The sequence below is a fragment of the Cicer arietinum genome, chromosome 8 (genome assembly GCF_000331145.2).
Source record: "Cicer arietinum cultivar CDC Frontier isolate Library 1 chromosome 8, Cicar.CDCFrontier_v2.0, whole genome shotgun sequence".
Classification (NCBI taxonomy): domain Eukaryota; kingdom Viridiplantae; phylum Streptophyta; class Magnoliopsida; order Fabales; family Fabaceae; genus Cicer; species Cicer arietinum.
Genome location: NC_021167.2, coordinates 21547170 through 21560639, shown reverse-complemented (window position 1 = coordinate 21560639; position 13470 = coordinate 21547170). Strand labels below are relative to the sequence as shown.

General features: G+C 32.9%; 1 pseudogene; it reads left to right on the top strand.

Annotated features, from left to right (window-relative positions):
* The first annotated feature begins 3059 nt into the window (after nucleotides 1-3059).
* LOC140919096 (uncharacterized) lies at nucleotides 3060-4152 on the top strand (annotated as a pseudogene).
* The last annotated feature ends 9318 nt before the right edge of the window (nucleotides 4153-13470 follow it).

Genomic DNA, 13470 nt, shown 5'->3' with positions numbered 1-13470 from the left:
AAATTTCTTTGTGGCAATTATTCACTTAAAATTTATCATTTTTATTCTTCATAAAAATAAGAGGGTGACCATTTTTATTCTTCATAAAAAAAGAGGGTGACGCCTTTTTATTTTTGTCTTCTCCATTTTGATTTGTTATTTTTTCTTGTTACAACTTTATCACTTAGTTATGCACATTTACTACTCATTATTATTTATATTCTTGCAATTTTATAGTTATTGTTATAAATCCTCTACAATTTTTATTGTATCTCTGCAATTCCATCATCTTAAATTAGAAATGAACGAGTGGAGAACATAAAAATTGAAGTTCCATTTCTTTTCTTTTATTTTTATTGTGTTTAATTAATTAATTATATATAATTAATTACATATAATTTTAATTAGTTTGTTATTAAAAAGATAAAAAAAAATTACATTTGAAAAATAACTAGTTACTAAAGATAAACTTGTAATAAAAATTGTGTCTGTATTGAAAAATTTACTATCTATCTCTAAAATATATGTGCTCTTTTTTACTTTCACAAATATAAAAAAGTAGGTTTGGATTTAATGTGTCCATTTGAGTATAAATATTTTTTAACTCTAGCCACCATAGCAACAAAGTGTGTCGCAAGTGTTTGGTGTACATTGTGTTAATGTCATAAACTCCGAAATATTGAGTTTAATTCACACCCCTAAAAATAAAATAAAAAGTGAAAAAGTGTCAAACTCTCCCTTCTTATCTTCCAAATACTTTAGTTATTTGCATAACCCCAATTGTAAGACTATTTAACAATGTTCGACCAAATTATATTTATGTTATATGTATGTTATCAAATGTTTTATTTGATTCATGATAAGCCCAACTCATCTAAACAAAATTCTAATAACAAAAATTATACTATCATTCAAAAAGGTAAATTATATCGTCAATTTAATAAGATATTATCAAAATTATATGACTACAATATATTTAATTTTTTCTAAATTAACGTGATATTTTTAAATTTTTATCTGAAATTAAAATGTGACCGTTGTCAACAACTATTTAATTATAGTGTTGAGTGGTAAAATATTCCTAATATATGATTTCATAATCATCTACACAAATTTATTTCAGAAGTACACTAATAATGAAAATTGATTAGTTCAACTGTATAAACATTTATAAAGATAAAATTTAGGTTTAATTGCAGTTTTAGTCCCCTTATTTTAGCTGAATCACGAAAATAGTTCCTCTATTTTATTTATCTCCAGTTTTGGTCCCAAAACAAAATTTTGGTCCAAAATTTGATGACGTGTCATTTTTGTGTGTTTATTTAAGTCACACAATGCATGAAGATCTCGTGGTACAATAATTGTATCTCAAATGTATGATCATTAAACAATATGGTGTGACTTAAAAAAATGACATTTATGTTAAGACAAACTCTCAAATTAAAGTTTTGATGAAAATAAACAAAGGTTAATTAAGAATGTTAATTATGATTCTAAAATGTTATGTTCATTTAACTTGTGCTTTTGAGTGAATTAATTCAAAGATAGGAATCAAGCAAAGCAAAGAAAACAGTTAAAAACTGAACATATAAAGAAACAAGAATATTCTAGACAAAACGAAGAATGATCTCCAGAATGAAGACTGATCGTCATAGCCTCTTCACCAATCAATCTCCACTATTTCATCGAAGCTTTTGCCTCTCAATTTTATACTAAGTTCATCATTAAATGGCAAGGAACAAGTAGGATCCATTTCAGTCAAAGAAAGCTTTTGAATCATTAAGATAAAAAGTCTCGAATCAAGCTAGTTGAAACAGTCTAAATCTTCTTCAACCAAACTGTCAAGAAAGTTTAATAAGTCTTGATCTGTACGAGACATCAGGAAGACATCCAGAATGATCAAAATTGATTCTCCATATTGATCATTAATCTCCAGAAAGTTCAAACTGACAAAACCAGATCGATAATCAATCTCCGTTTATGCAGAATTTCAGCATTGATCTCCTTACTTCTGCAGAGGTTTATAATCATTCACCAAACTGTTTTGGTCAGAATCAAAGACCCAGATCGAAGTTGTAACATCAATAATTACATATGAAGCTTCAAGGATCATTAAACACAAAGACAAATTGATCAAGGACGATTGTAACAACATCAGTCAAACAAGATTTAAAATGTTCAAAGGTTGGAATAATTTTAATTATATATATTGGTTTTAGTCAAACGTGACAAAGTACCACCAACAGCTCTTCTGACCATTATTAAATGCTCCAAACGCCTATAAAAGAAAGGCCAATGTTCAGGAAAAATGTAGATGTTCAAGTGCTATCAAGTCTCATAAATCATTCACATTCACATACTTGAAACTCTCATTTTCAAAAAGAAGAATCAGTTACTGAACATTTATATCATATTGTGTTATTTCTTACTGAATTCTTTGTAAAGAACCGAATCTCAAATAATAGTTGAGACATCTTAGATTCTAGTAAACAATCTCATCATTATTCGAAAACTAAAACTATAAGAGTTTAAGTATAGTTTGAATAGATTGTAACAAATCCTATCAAGATTGATAGGTGATTAATTTGCTTTATGGGTGGAAAGAAATAGAGCTTGTAACAGATCAAGGTTGATCTAAGCTAGGTGTTGTAAAACCAAGAAGGTTCTTTATTTTGAAACACTTAGTGGAAAATCTCACAGTTGTGAGGACTCGACGTAGCCCTAGTTGGGTGAACCAAGATACATCTTTGTGTGGTATTCTTTCTCTTATCTCTTTATTTATTAAGCTTGATTGATTAACTGAGATAAAACATAAACTGAATTTCTGTTTCTAAGCTAACTAAGAACGTTCTCCGTTTTCTGGTAAAAGCCAAGAATGTTCTCCATTTTCTATTTTCTTAAGCAAGATCATTCTTGAGTTAAATCTGAAGTAAATTTTAGGAATTTTTAAATAGATACATTTACAATTCAAACCCCATTCCTTGTAAATCAATATTACTAGTTCAATTGGCATCAGAGCAAGGTCTCTAGAAAGATTAAAAACACCTAACAAGTGTTAGAGAAAAGATGTAGAAGAAAAGATGTCGAAAGCCAAATACATTGTTGAAGGAGGATCTTCAAACAGACCACCGTTCTTTGATGGATCTGATTACTATTTTTGGAAAAATAAGATGCACATGTTTTTGAAATCTCAAGATACATGGATGTGGCACATCATTACAGATGGAGATTTCATACCAAGAGTTGATCAAAATGACTCAACCTCTGCTGCGAAGAAAGAAGCAGACTAGACAACTGATGATAAAATTAAGGTACTCCTAAACTCTAAAGCTCAATTATTCTTATCATGTGCCTTAAGCAGGGAAGAGAATTGAAAGAGTAGATGAGTGCACAACTGTAAAAGAAGTGTGGGATACACTGCAAACTCATCATGAAGGAACAAACCATATCAAAGAAACAAGGATATACACTGGCATAAGGAAATTCGAACTGTTTGAAATGCAAGAAGGAGAAACTATTGATGAAATGTACTCAAGGTTCACAACAATAGTAAATGAAATGCGTTCTCTTGGCAAAGCTTACACAATACAAGAAAAAGCAAGAAAAATCATGAGGTGTCTTCCAATCATATGGTGACCAATGGTAACAGCTATAAGCCAAGCCAAGAATCTTGAATCACTTCCCCTGGAAGAATTAATTGGAACCTTAAGAGCACATGAAATATTTCTACAAGAAAACAAACCAGTCAAGAAGGGAAAGACAATAGCACTAAAAGCATCTCAAGAAAACATCATAGTACAAACAGAGGAAGAACCAGAAGAAGCTGATGAAATTGCTCTTCTCACCAGAAGAATACAGAGAATGATGAGAAGAAGAGATCATATCAAAAAGGGATTTCAAAACAAAAATCCCAAAACAGAAGTAGACAAAAGCCAAGTTACATGCTTTGGATGTAATAAATTAGGACATTACAAATCAGAATGTCCATTAAACAAGAAACAACCAAAACAATTTCCTTTAAAAAAGAAATCAATGATGGCAACATGGAATGATTCAGAAGAATCAGAATCTGAAGAAGATGAGGAAGCCAACATATGCTTGATGGAAAAAACATAAGAAGATGAAGTAATTGAATTTGAACCTTGTTATGTATGTGAACAAATGGGAAAATAATTTGATAACTTGTAAAATGATTCAAATCTTCTTATTCGAAAATGTAGTTCGTCGATAGAACAATTTCATACAGAAAATAAAAAAGTCAAGCTAGGAATAATGTTCTCAACAATATTATTCAAGAGCTAAAAGAAACACAACAACAAAACTTGGAAAATCAAAATAATCAAGAATGTTCTGCAAAGAAAACGGAGAACGTTCTCCTTAAAACTGAAAATCAACTTCAAAAAACAAAAATGTATGAAAAAAATTTTGTGCTTATTCAAGCCACTGAAACTTTTTAAAAAATCATGGGATCTCAAATAGAAATCTTCGATAAAGCTGATCTCAAACTCAAAAAACAAAAATGTATGAAAAAAATTTTGTTCCAGAAAGTAAAGAAGAAAAATGTAAAACTAGATGCTCATACTGTAAAAAAACTTGGACATCCGGAATTTGCTTGTTATTTTAGAAAAAGAGATGAAAAGAGTAAAGGAAAAAAGTTTATTGAAAGAGAAGATAGTTTTGCTAAACCAGTGCTGAAAAATCTGCAAAAAGGAGAATATTCTCCAGGCTACTTTCAAAACGGAGAACGTTCCAAAACAGAAGCTGAACTTTCTCCAGAAAATCTGGAAAAAGGAAAACGATCTGGAACTACTTCAAAATCAAGTTTAAAACCTTTTGAAACCTAGACTATGAAATCATTTCCAATATCAACAATTAAATGTTCACATTGTCTCAAAATTGGTCATGAAAAATCGATATGTTATCTTAAGAAGAAAGAAATTTTCAAAACTAACTCTCGAGGACCCAAAACAAAATGGGTACCTAAGGTTGAGATAACATCGTATTCAGGTTGGATTTCCAAATATAAAGAGAAAGCCTTGGTTCTTGGGTACTGGCTGTTCAAGACAAATGACAGGAGATAAAAACTGTTTGGGAACAACAACCAAGCTCAAGAAGGATGGAGGATCGATTACTTTTGGGAACAACAACCAAGCTCAAATTAAAGATAAATAAACTATTGGTAAAACAAACTCTGCTCAGATAACTGATGTTCAACGGTGAAGGTTTAAAACACAATGTTTTAAGCATAAATCAGCTATGTGACAATGGATGTGAAGTTATTTTCAAACCAAAGGTATGTGAAATCAGAAAAACTGAAACTGGAGAAACTCTGTTTTCTAGAAATAGAAAGAAAAATTTATATGTTTTATATCTTGAAGAACTACCTGATGAATCCTGTTTTATGTCAATCAATAAAGATAAATGGATATGGCATAAAAGAGCTGGACATATTAGTATGAAAAAAATTTCAAAAATCTCAAAGTTAGATCTTGTTAGAGGATTATCCAAACTCAATTTTGATAAAGATAAAATATGTGAAGCATGTGCAAAAGGAAAGCAAGTCAAGAGTAGTTTTCATTCAAAAGATTTTGTAACCACAAACAGAACTCTTGAACTACTTCACATGAATCTTTTTGGGCCAATCAAAACAACAAGTCTAGGAGGAATGAAATATGAATTTGTTATTGTTGATGATTTCTCAAGATTCACTTGGGTATTATTTTTAAAACAAAAAGACGATGCATTTGACGCATTTAAAATATTTTGCAAAAAAGTACAAAATGAAAAAGAATCCAACATCATTTATGTAAGAAGTGATCACAGAGAAGAATTCATAAATACTTCTTTTAAAAACTTCTTTGATGAACTTGGTATTTCTCATAATCTATCATGTGTAAGAACTCCACAACAAAATGGAGTTGTTGAACGGAAAAATAGCACATTACAAGAAATGGAAAGAACAATCTTGGAAGAGTCTAATGTGGAAAGATACTTTTGGGCTGAAGCCGTAAACACCTCTTGTTATATCTTAAACCGTGTATTCATAAGAAAAATCATCAACAAAACCCCATATGAAATTTGGAAAAATAGAAAACCAAACATTTCTTACTTTCATATTTTTGGTTGTTATTGTTACATTTTGAACAACAAAGATGTCATTGGAAAATTTGATGCAAAATATGATAAAGCAATCTTTCTTGGGTACTCAACTGATTCTAAAGGATATAGAGTATTTAATTTAAGAACTAAAGTTGTAGAAATTATTATGCACATATTATTTGATGAGTTTGATGACTTAGATATAAGTAAAAAGGATGAGGAATAAGAAATTCAAATTGGTTTACAGTAGCAAGACATTATGCAGAAAACAGAGATTGATAAACAATCTCTGTTTCATTCTCCACCAAAAAACTGGAGAACGATTGAAGATCATCCTCAAACTCAAATCATTGGAGACACGGCTGATGGGATTCAAACAAGAAAATCATTCAAGAATGACGAAAACAACATGGCAATGGTATCTTTGATTGAACCAAAATCAATTAAAGAAGCCATAATTGATCAATCTTAGATTGAAGCCATGAAGGAAGAACTGATGCAGTTCGAGAAAAATGAAGTCTAGACACTAGTACCTGGTCCACTAGATCAAACAATCATTGGTACACGATGGGTTTTCTAAAATAAACTAGATGAAGAAGGTAAGGTTATCAGAAACAAAGAAAAATTAGTTGTTCAAGGATACAATCAACAAGAAGGTATATATTACGATGAAACTTTTGCTCCGGTTGCAAGGTTATAAGCTATTCGTATACTCCTTGCATATGCATCCCATAAGCTTATTAAATTGTTCCAAATGGATGTTAAAAATGCGTTTTTAAATGGATTCTTAAATGAACAAGTCTTTGTGAAACAACCTCTAGGTTTTGAAAATCAATTAAAACCAAATCATGTTTTCAAACTTACCAAAGCTCTATATGGTTTAAAACAAGCACCAAGAGCTTGATAGGAACGGTTAAGATCATTTTTAATTAAAAATGGATTTTCAAGAGGAAAAATTGACACCACGTTATTTAAGAAAATGGAGAAGAATGATTTACTCATTGTTCAAGTATATGTTGATGATATCATTTTCGGATCAACAAATGAAAAAATGTGTGAAAGATTTTCAAAACTTATGCAAAGTGAATTTGAAATGAGCATGATGGGAGAATTAAGGTATTTTCTTGGATTACAAATTAAACAATATGAAAACAATATTTTCATTTGTCAAGAAAAATACATTAAAGATCTATTGGTCAAATACAAAATGAATGAATCAAAAATCATGTCTACTCCCATGCAACCATCCTCTTCTTTAGAAAAAGATGAAAATGGTAAATTTGTTTCTGAAAAAGAATATCGAGGAATGATTGGCTATTTGCTTTACTTAACTGCCAGTAGGCCTGATATAGTATTTGCAGTGGGACGATGCGCTCGATTTCAATCAACACCAAAAGAAACTCATTTAACAACAGTAAAACGGATTTTTAGATATCTTGTTGGAACCACTAATCTTGGTCTTTGGTATAGAAAAGGTTCGCATTTCGATCTTATAGCGTATTGTGATACTGATTATGCTGGAGATAAAATCGAAAGAAAAAGTGCAAGTGGAGCATGTTAGTTCTTAGGTGAAGCATTGATAAGATGGTCTTGCAGAAAACAAAACACAATAGCTTTATCAACCACTGAAGCTGAATATGTCTCAGCAGCAAACTATTGCTCACAAGTCCTCTGGATTAAAAATCAACTTGAATACTACTCAGTAAGTTATTCCAACATTCTAATTTACTATGATAAAACTAGTGCAATAAATTTGTCTAAAAATCCAATACAACACTCTAGATCAAAACATATTGAAATAAAACATCATTTTATTTGTGATCATGTCAATAAGAAAGATATCGAGTTAATCTTCATTGATACTCAAAATCAACTTGCTGACATCTTTACAGAGCCTATTGTCGAGGATAGTTTCAATTTGATCAAAGAAAAACTGAAAATTACAAAAAATCCAGAAAATTCTGGTTAAAAACCGCTTCTGCAGAAAACGGAGAACGTTTATCAATCTCCGTTTTTCAGACACCAGTCTCCGTTTTTTCAACCAACATTCTCCTTTGTGTCATCACTTTCCCTCTCAAACCAAAAAAGGAAATCTTGGCATTTAATGCATGTGTCTCTTTGTCTGCAAAAGAATACTGACACAAAAACAACATGTGTCTCTTCATAATCATAAATTCTGAGTGACATCCAAACCACTCCATCTTCCTTTTCCTCAAAAACAGAAACAGTGTTCACAACTTCTCATCTTCCTCTTAAAATCTTTCTCACTCAAAAAATTATTCTCAAAATCACAAAAATGGCGCACACAAAGCAATTTGCAAGAAAGAATGCATATCCTTGCTCGCCATCCTCATCACCTCCTTCATCTGACTCAATACAACGCTCACCATCTCCACCACCACGACCAACTCCTCCCTATATCTCCTATAATACCATTTTTTCTGAGAACCTCTCGTCTTCCCCAGAAAACAACTCTAACCCTATCAATCCTAATCCTTTGTCCATTGTTCTTCCACCGTTCTACACATGTCCCCCTCCTAATCTCGCTCAAGTTCCCCTGCATCTGCAAAAACCTATGATACCAAAAAGACGTTCTATGATAGTACAATCAGCGATTGGAACCTCAACAACCACCACTGTAAAACCATTCTACTTCATCATCTCCGATTCCGAGACTGATGACTCATCTGATACTCCCATTCACACAACCGCTACAGAGAAAGCAAAAACCCAACCCAACACTCCATCAAAATCTTCTTTCTCATTCAAACCTTCTCAATCAACTCCTCCAGATCAGAAAAGGAGATTGATCAATGAAATCTTATCCTCTCTTCCTAAACCATCTCAACCTTCCTCTCAATCTAAAAAACCAACGCCACATTTTATGAAAATGAAAACCACCATGACGATTGCATAATTCTTGGCTAGAAACAACCTCATAAATTCCCAAAGAACGAAAACGCATGCACCCAAACAAAACTTGAAACCCACTGAACCCGCCTCTCCAGAACATTCTCCGTTTCCAAAATATTTCCCAGCCCCAACTCCAAAACGTTCTCTACATTAAGAACGTTCTCTAGTCCGTATTCCCTTTCCTTCTCCACAACAAAAACGTTCTTCACATCGAGAACGTTCTCCTGCTCAATCGTCCTGTCCTTCACATCCTCAACAACATTCTCCAATCCCATAAACCTCCCCAGTTCATCCATCTTCCCCCTCACCAAATTCAAAACATTCTCCCGGTCCAAAACGTTCATCTTCATCCACATTTGAATCATCTAAACCATCTCCACCCTCCAAAAAATCAAAACCAAACACATTTCCTCTTATTTCACCCAAAAACTCCAAAATTTTCAAAGACAAATGGGTTCAACGCCCTATTGGAATCAGAAGATTTTTTGTATTTGACACACTCATAGTCGATGGCGATAATGTCCAGCATCATCCTGATGCTCTAGGTTGGACCTCTTTTTTGTACAAACGTCTGAGCATTACTATCCATATGTTGTAAGAGCTTATGCCAAAACCTTCTCTGATAAATCGCTCATCATATCCAACATTAAGGGAATCGAGATAAGTTTGACTCCTGATATCCTGGCTTCCACCCTCTTACTGCCTACATAAGGACCTTCCATTTTTGGCAGCAAGTGGTACTCGGCTCTGAACCTCAAAGAAACTGAAGTACTCTCTGACTTGTTTCAAGAAGGATCTACTCGCTACCTCTCTGCATATCTCAAGCCCCTTCCAAAAGTCTTCAGCAACATGAGCCAGCATGCTCTATTTCCTCACTATGGAAGCCACAAGTATGTCTCTGCAAATGATGCTTTAATCATCTATCACCACCTAAATTGTAAGCGCCTTAATCTTCTTCATGTAATCATTCAACACATGATCTGCGCTGCAACTAAAGAGTAAAAGCAAAAATATCGTTCCTTATGGAATGATATTAACTAAAATCTTTATGCACTTTGGCATTCCTCTTTCCATTGAAAAATCCCTCATAAAAATCTCCAAATTTTCCTCAAAAAATCTCTCCCACATGTGCAAAACGTTACCTGAACAGCCTACCCCCACTACCTCTTCTTTTCCAACTTCACTGAAGAGAAAACGATCAGCAAGAAAGAAGAACTACCACCATACCAGTCCCATTCTCACCTCAAACATTTGATCATTCAGACGATGCAGTAATTGAAACTGCTCCAGAACGTTCTCCACCAAACCGAGAACGTTCTCCAGAAAAAATCCTAAATCCCTCATCTTTCTCCGTTTTTCCTCAATCATCCACATTATCCTCCACATATTTCCTCTCATACTCTCAAATAATTCATTCACCTCCTGATGATTTCGGTACATTACTACCAGTCACCATGTAAGTACCATGTCTTCACTCTTTGTGTCCCCACAAAAAACAAGCTCCTCCATCTGTTAGACACTTCACACCATCTGATCCTTTACCCTCCATGGCAACTTCCTTTGCCACTATTCCATCTATCTTTGTTTCCACCATTCCATCCAACACAGTTGTTGCTGCCACCTCTCAACCGTCTACTCACCTCCATACTCCTCCTCGCATGGCTGAACCTTCCAATTCTGACATTTTGGCTGCCCTTCAGACTATAATGGCATGTCAGCTTCAACAATATCAGGAGACTGCTCTGTTGAGAACATGGCTCACAGAACAACTCGCTCCCAAACTAGGAATATCCGCTTCATCTTGTTCCTCCTCCTCCGCAAGTTCCTAACCCAGGAAAATCCTTCTATTCTGAAGGATCTTCTCCGTCACTCGCGTCTTAGGATCTTTCTACTCCTTTCTTTTTGTATGACAAAAGGGGAGAATAAAGATATTTTTTATTATATTTTTAATCCCTTTTGCATCTAGGATTCTCTAATTATGCTAAAAAGCAAACTGATGTTCTGTATCTCTTTTGAATTAATGAAAACAACTTATGTCAAAATTATATGCATGTTTAAAATTCTTTCAAAATCACTTACTACATTAATTGAGGGGAAGTTATTAAGCTCTTCAAAATTGATATTAGAATCAGAATTAAAATCTAAATTAACATGTTTGTCATCATCAAAGAGCGGGAGATTGTTAAGACAAACCCTCAAATTAAAGTTTTGATGAAAATAAACAAAGGTTAATTAAGAATGTTAATTATGATTCTAAAATGTTATGTTCATTTAACTTGTGCTTTTGAGTGAATTAATTCAAAGATAGGAATCAAGCAAAGCAAAGAAAACAGTTAAAAACTGAACATATAAAGAAACAAGAATATTCTGGACAAAAAGGAGAATGATCTCCAGGATCAAGACTGATCGTCACAACCTCTTAACTAATCAATTTCCACTATTTCAACGAATCTTTTGCCTTTGAATTTTATACTAAGCTCATCACTACATGAAAAGGAACAAGTAGGATTCATTTTAGTCAAAGAAAGCTTTCGAATCATTAAGATAAAAAGTCTCGAATCAAGTGAGTTGAAATAGTCTGAACCTTCTTCAGCCAAACTATCAAGAAAGTTTAATCAATCTTGATTTGTACAAGACATCAGGAACACATCCAAAATGATCAAAACTGATTCTCCAGATTGATCATCAATCTCCAGAAAGTTCAAACTGACAAAACCAAATTCATAGTCAATCTCTTTTCTGCAGAATTTCAACTTTTATCTCATTACTTCTGCAGAGGTTTATAATCATTCACCAAACTATTTTGGACACAATCAAGGCTCCAGATCGAAGCTGTAACATCAATAACTGAAATATTTTTAATCATATATATTGATTTTGGTCAAAACTGACATAGCACTACCAACAGCTCTTTTGACCATTATTAAATGCTCCAAATTCCTATAAAAGAAATGCCAATGTCCTGGAAAAATGTAGAAGTTCTAGTGCTATCAAGTCTCATAATTCATTCACATTCACATACTTGAAATTCTCATTTTCACAAAGAAGAATCAGTTACTTAACATTAGTATCATAATGTGTTATTTCTTACTGAATTCTTTGTAAAGAATCGAATCTCAAAAAAGAGTTGAGACATCTCAGATTCTATCAAACAATCTCATCATTATTGTAAAACTCAAACTGTAATCGTTTAAGTATAGTTTGAATAGATTGTAACAAATCCTATGAAGATGGATATGTGATTAATTTGCTTTATGGGTGGAAAGAAATAGAGCTTGTAACAGATCAAGGTTGATCTAAGTTAGGTGCTGTAAAACGAAGAAGATTCTTCGTTTTGAAACATGATGACTCTTCATCATATGCATATTTTCCCACTATTTTTGTCTTATTTATCCTCAATCATTAGTTAAATTAAGGATTTATTTGATATATTTTGTTGATTTTTGTTCTTTGAGTTGATAAAATGTTTTGTGTTTTTATTTCGTTGATTAAGTAGGAATTTGTCGTAATTTTACATTGCGTTTTGTTTTAATGTAGTGCTGAATTTTGGTGAGAAATCAACATGACATATGTAGAGTATTTCAGCCATATCTGGAGTTGCAGATGTTCAATTGGAGTCAAACCAAGTGCACATGAAATCTAGGATCCATAGCTACAACTTTCATGAAGACACCGAAACCAAATTCAGACTCAAAAGAGGAGAAACATGCAATATACGCCGGACAGCAGATGCTGAGCGCTTAGAGCGCGCCTGAAGAGCTTTTTTCCAACATCTGCTACTGCCCAAACGCGCTGGAGCGCGTTTTCCGCGCCTGGGGCGCGCGACCCGCATCAGCAACCATAATAACACAGATTTTTACTGTTTTAGGGATCTTTTTCACAATTGGGAAGTTGGGAGACTTGTGCCCTAGCATAGAAACTCAAAGACGACCGTTTCTAACATCATTGGAGCAGTTTTATCAAGAATCATTCATGAATCCTTCTTGTAATTCTTCTCTAATCTTTATTTCTGTCATGAGTAAATAAACCCTATTTGTTATGGATGAGTGTAACAAGATGAAACCCTTATTTTTATGATTTGATTTCTAGTTATATGAATGAGTTTATTGAATTATTTTTCTCATCTCTGTACTTAATGCTTTTTATTGCTTGATCAACATTAAAATGTTCTACGATTTGTATTTTGAAACGGAAGTGGACTTTACGAATGCTTGAGATGAGAAATTCATGAATTTGTAGTCTAGACATAGGTGCAGGTCATGAAACCAATTAAATTAGTTGCAAAGCAATAATTTACAAGAGAATTTCTATACGGTAATGCTTAATTCTAATCTTAAATCTACTAAGGAATTAGGGGTTACTTTGGAATTAAAGGTTCTGTCACTAAGACATTAGGGCAAGAATAATAAAGAGAATTCGGTAATAATTCAATAAAGGAATTCAATAACTAGGATCAAATTAGACACCAAGGTTGAATTC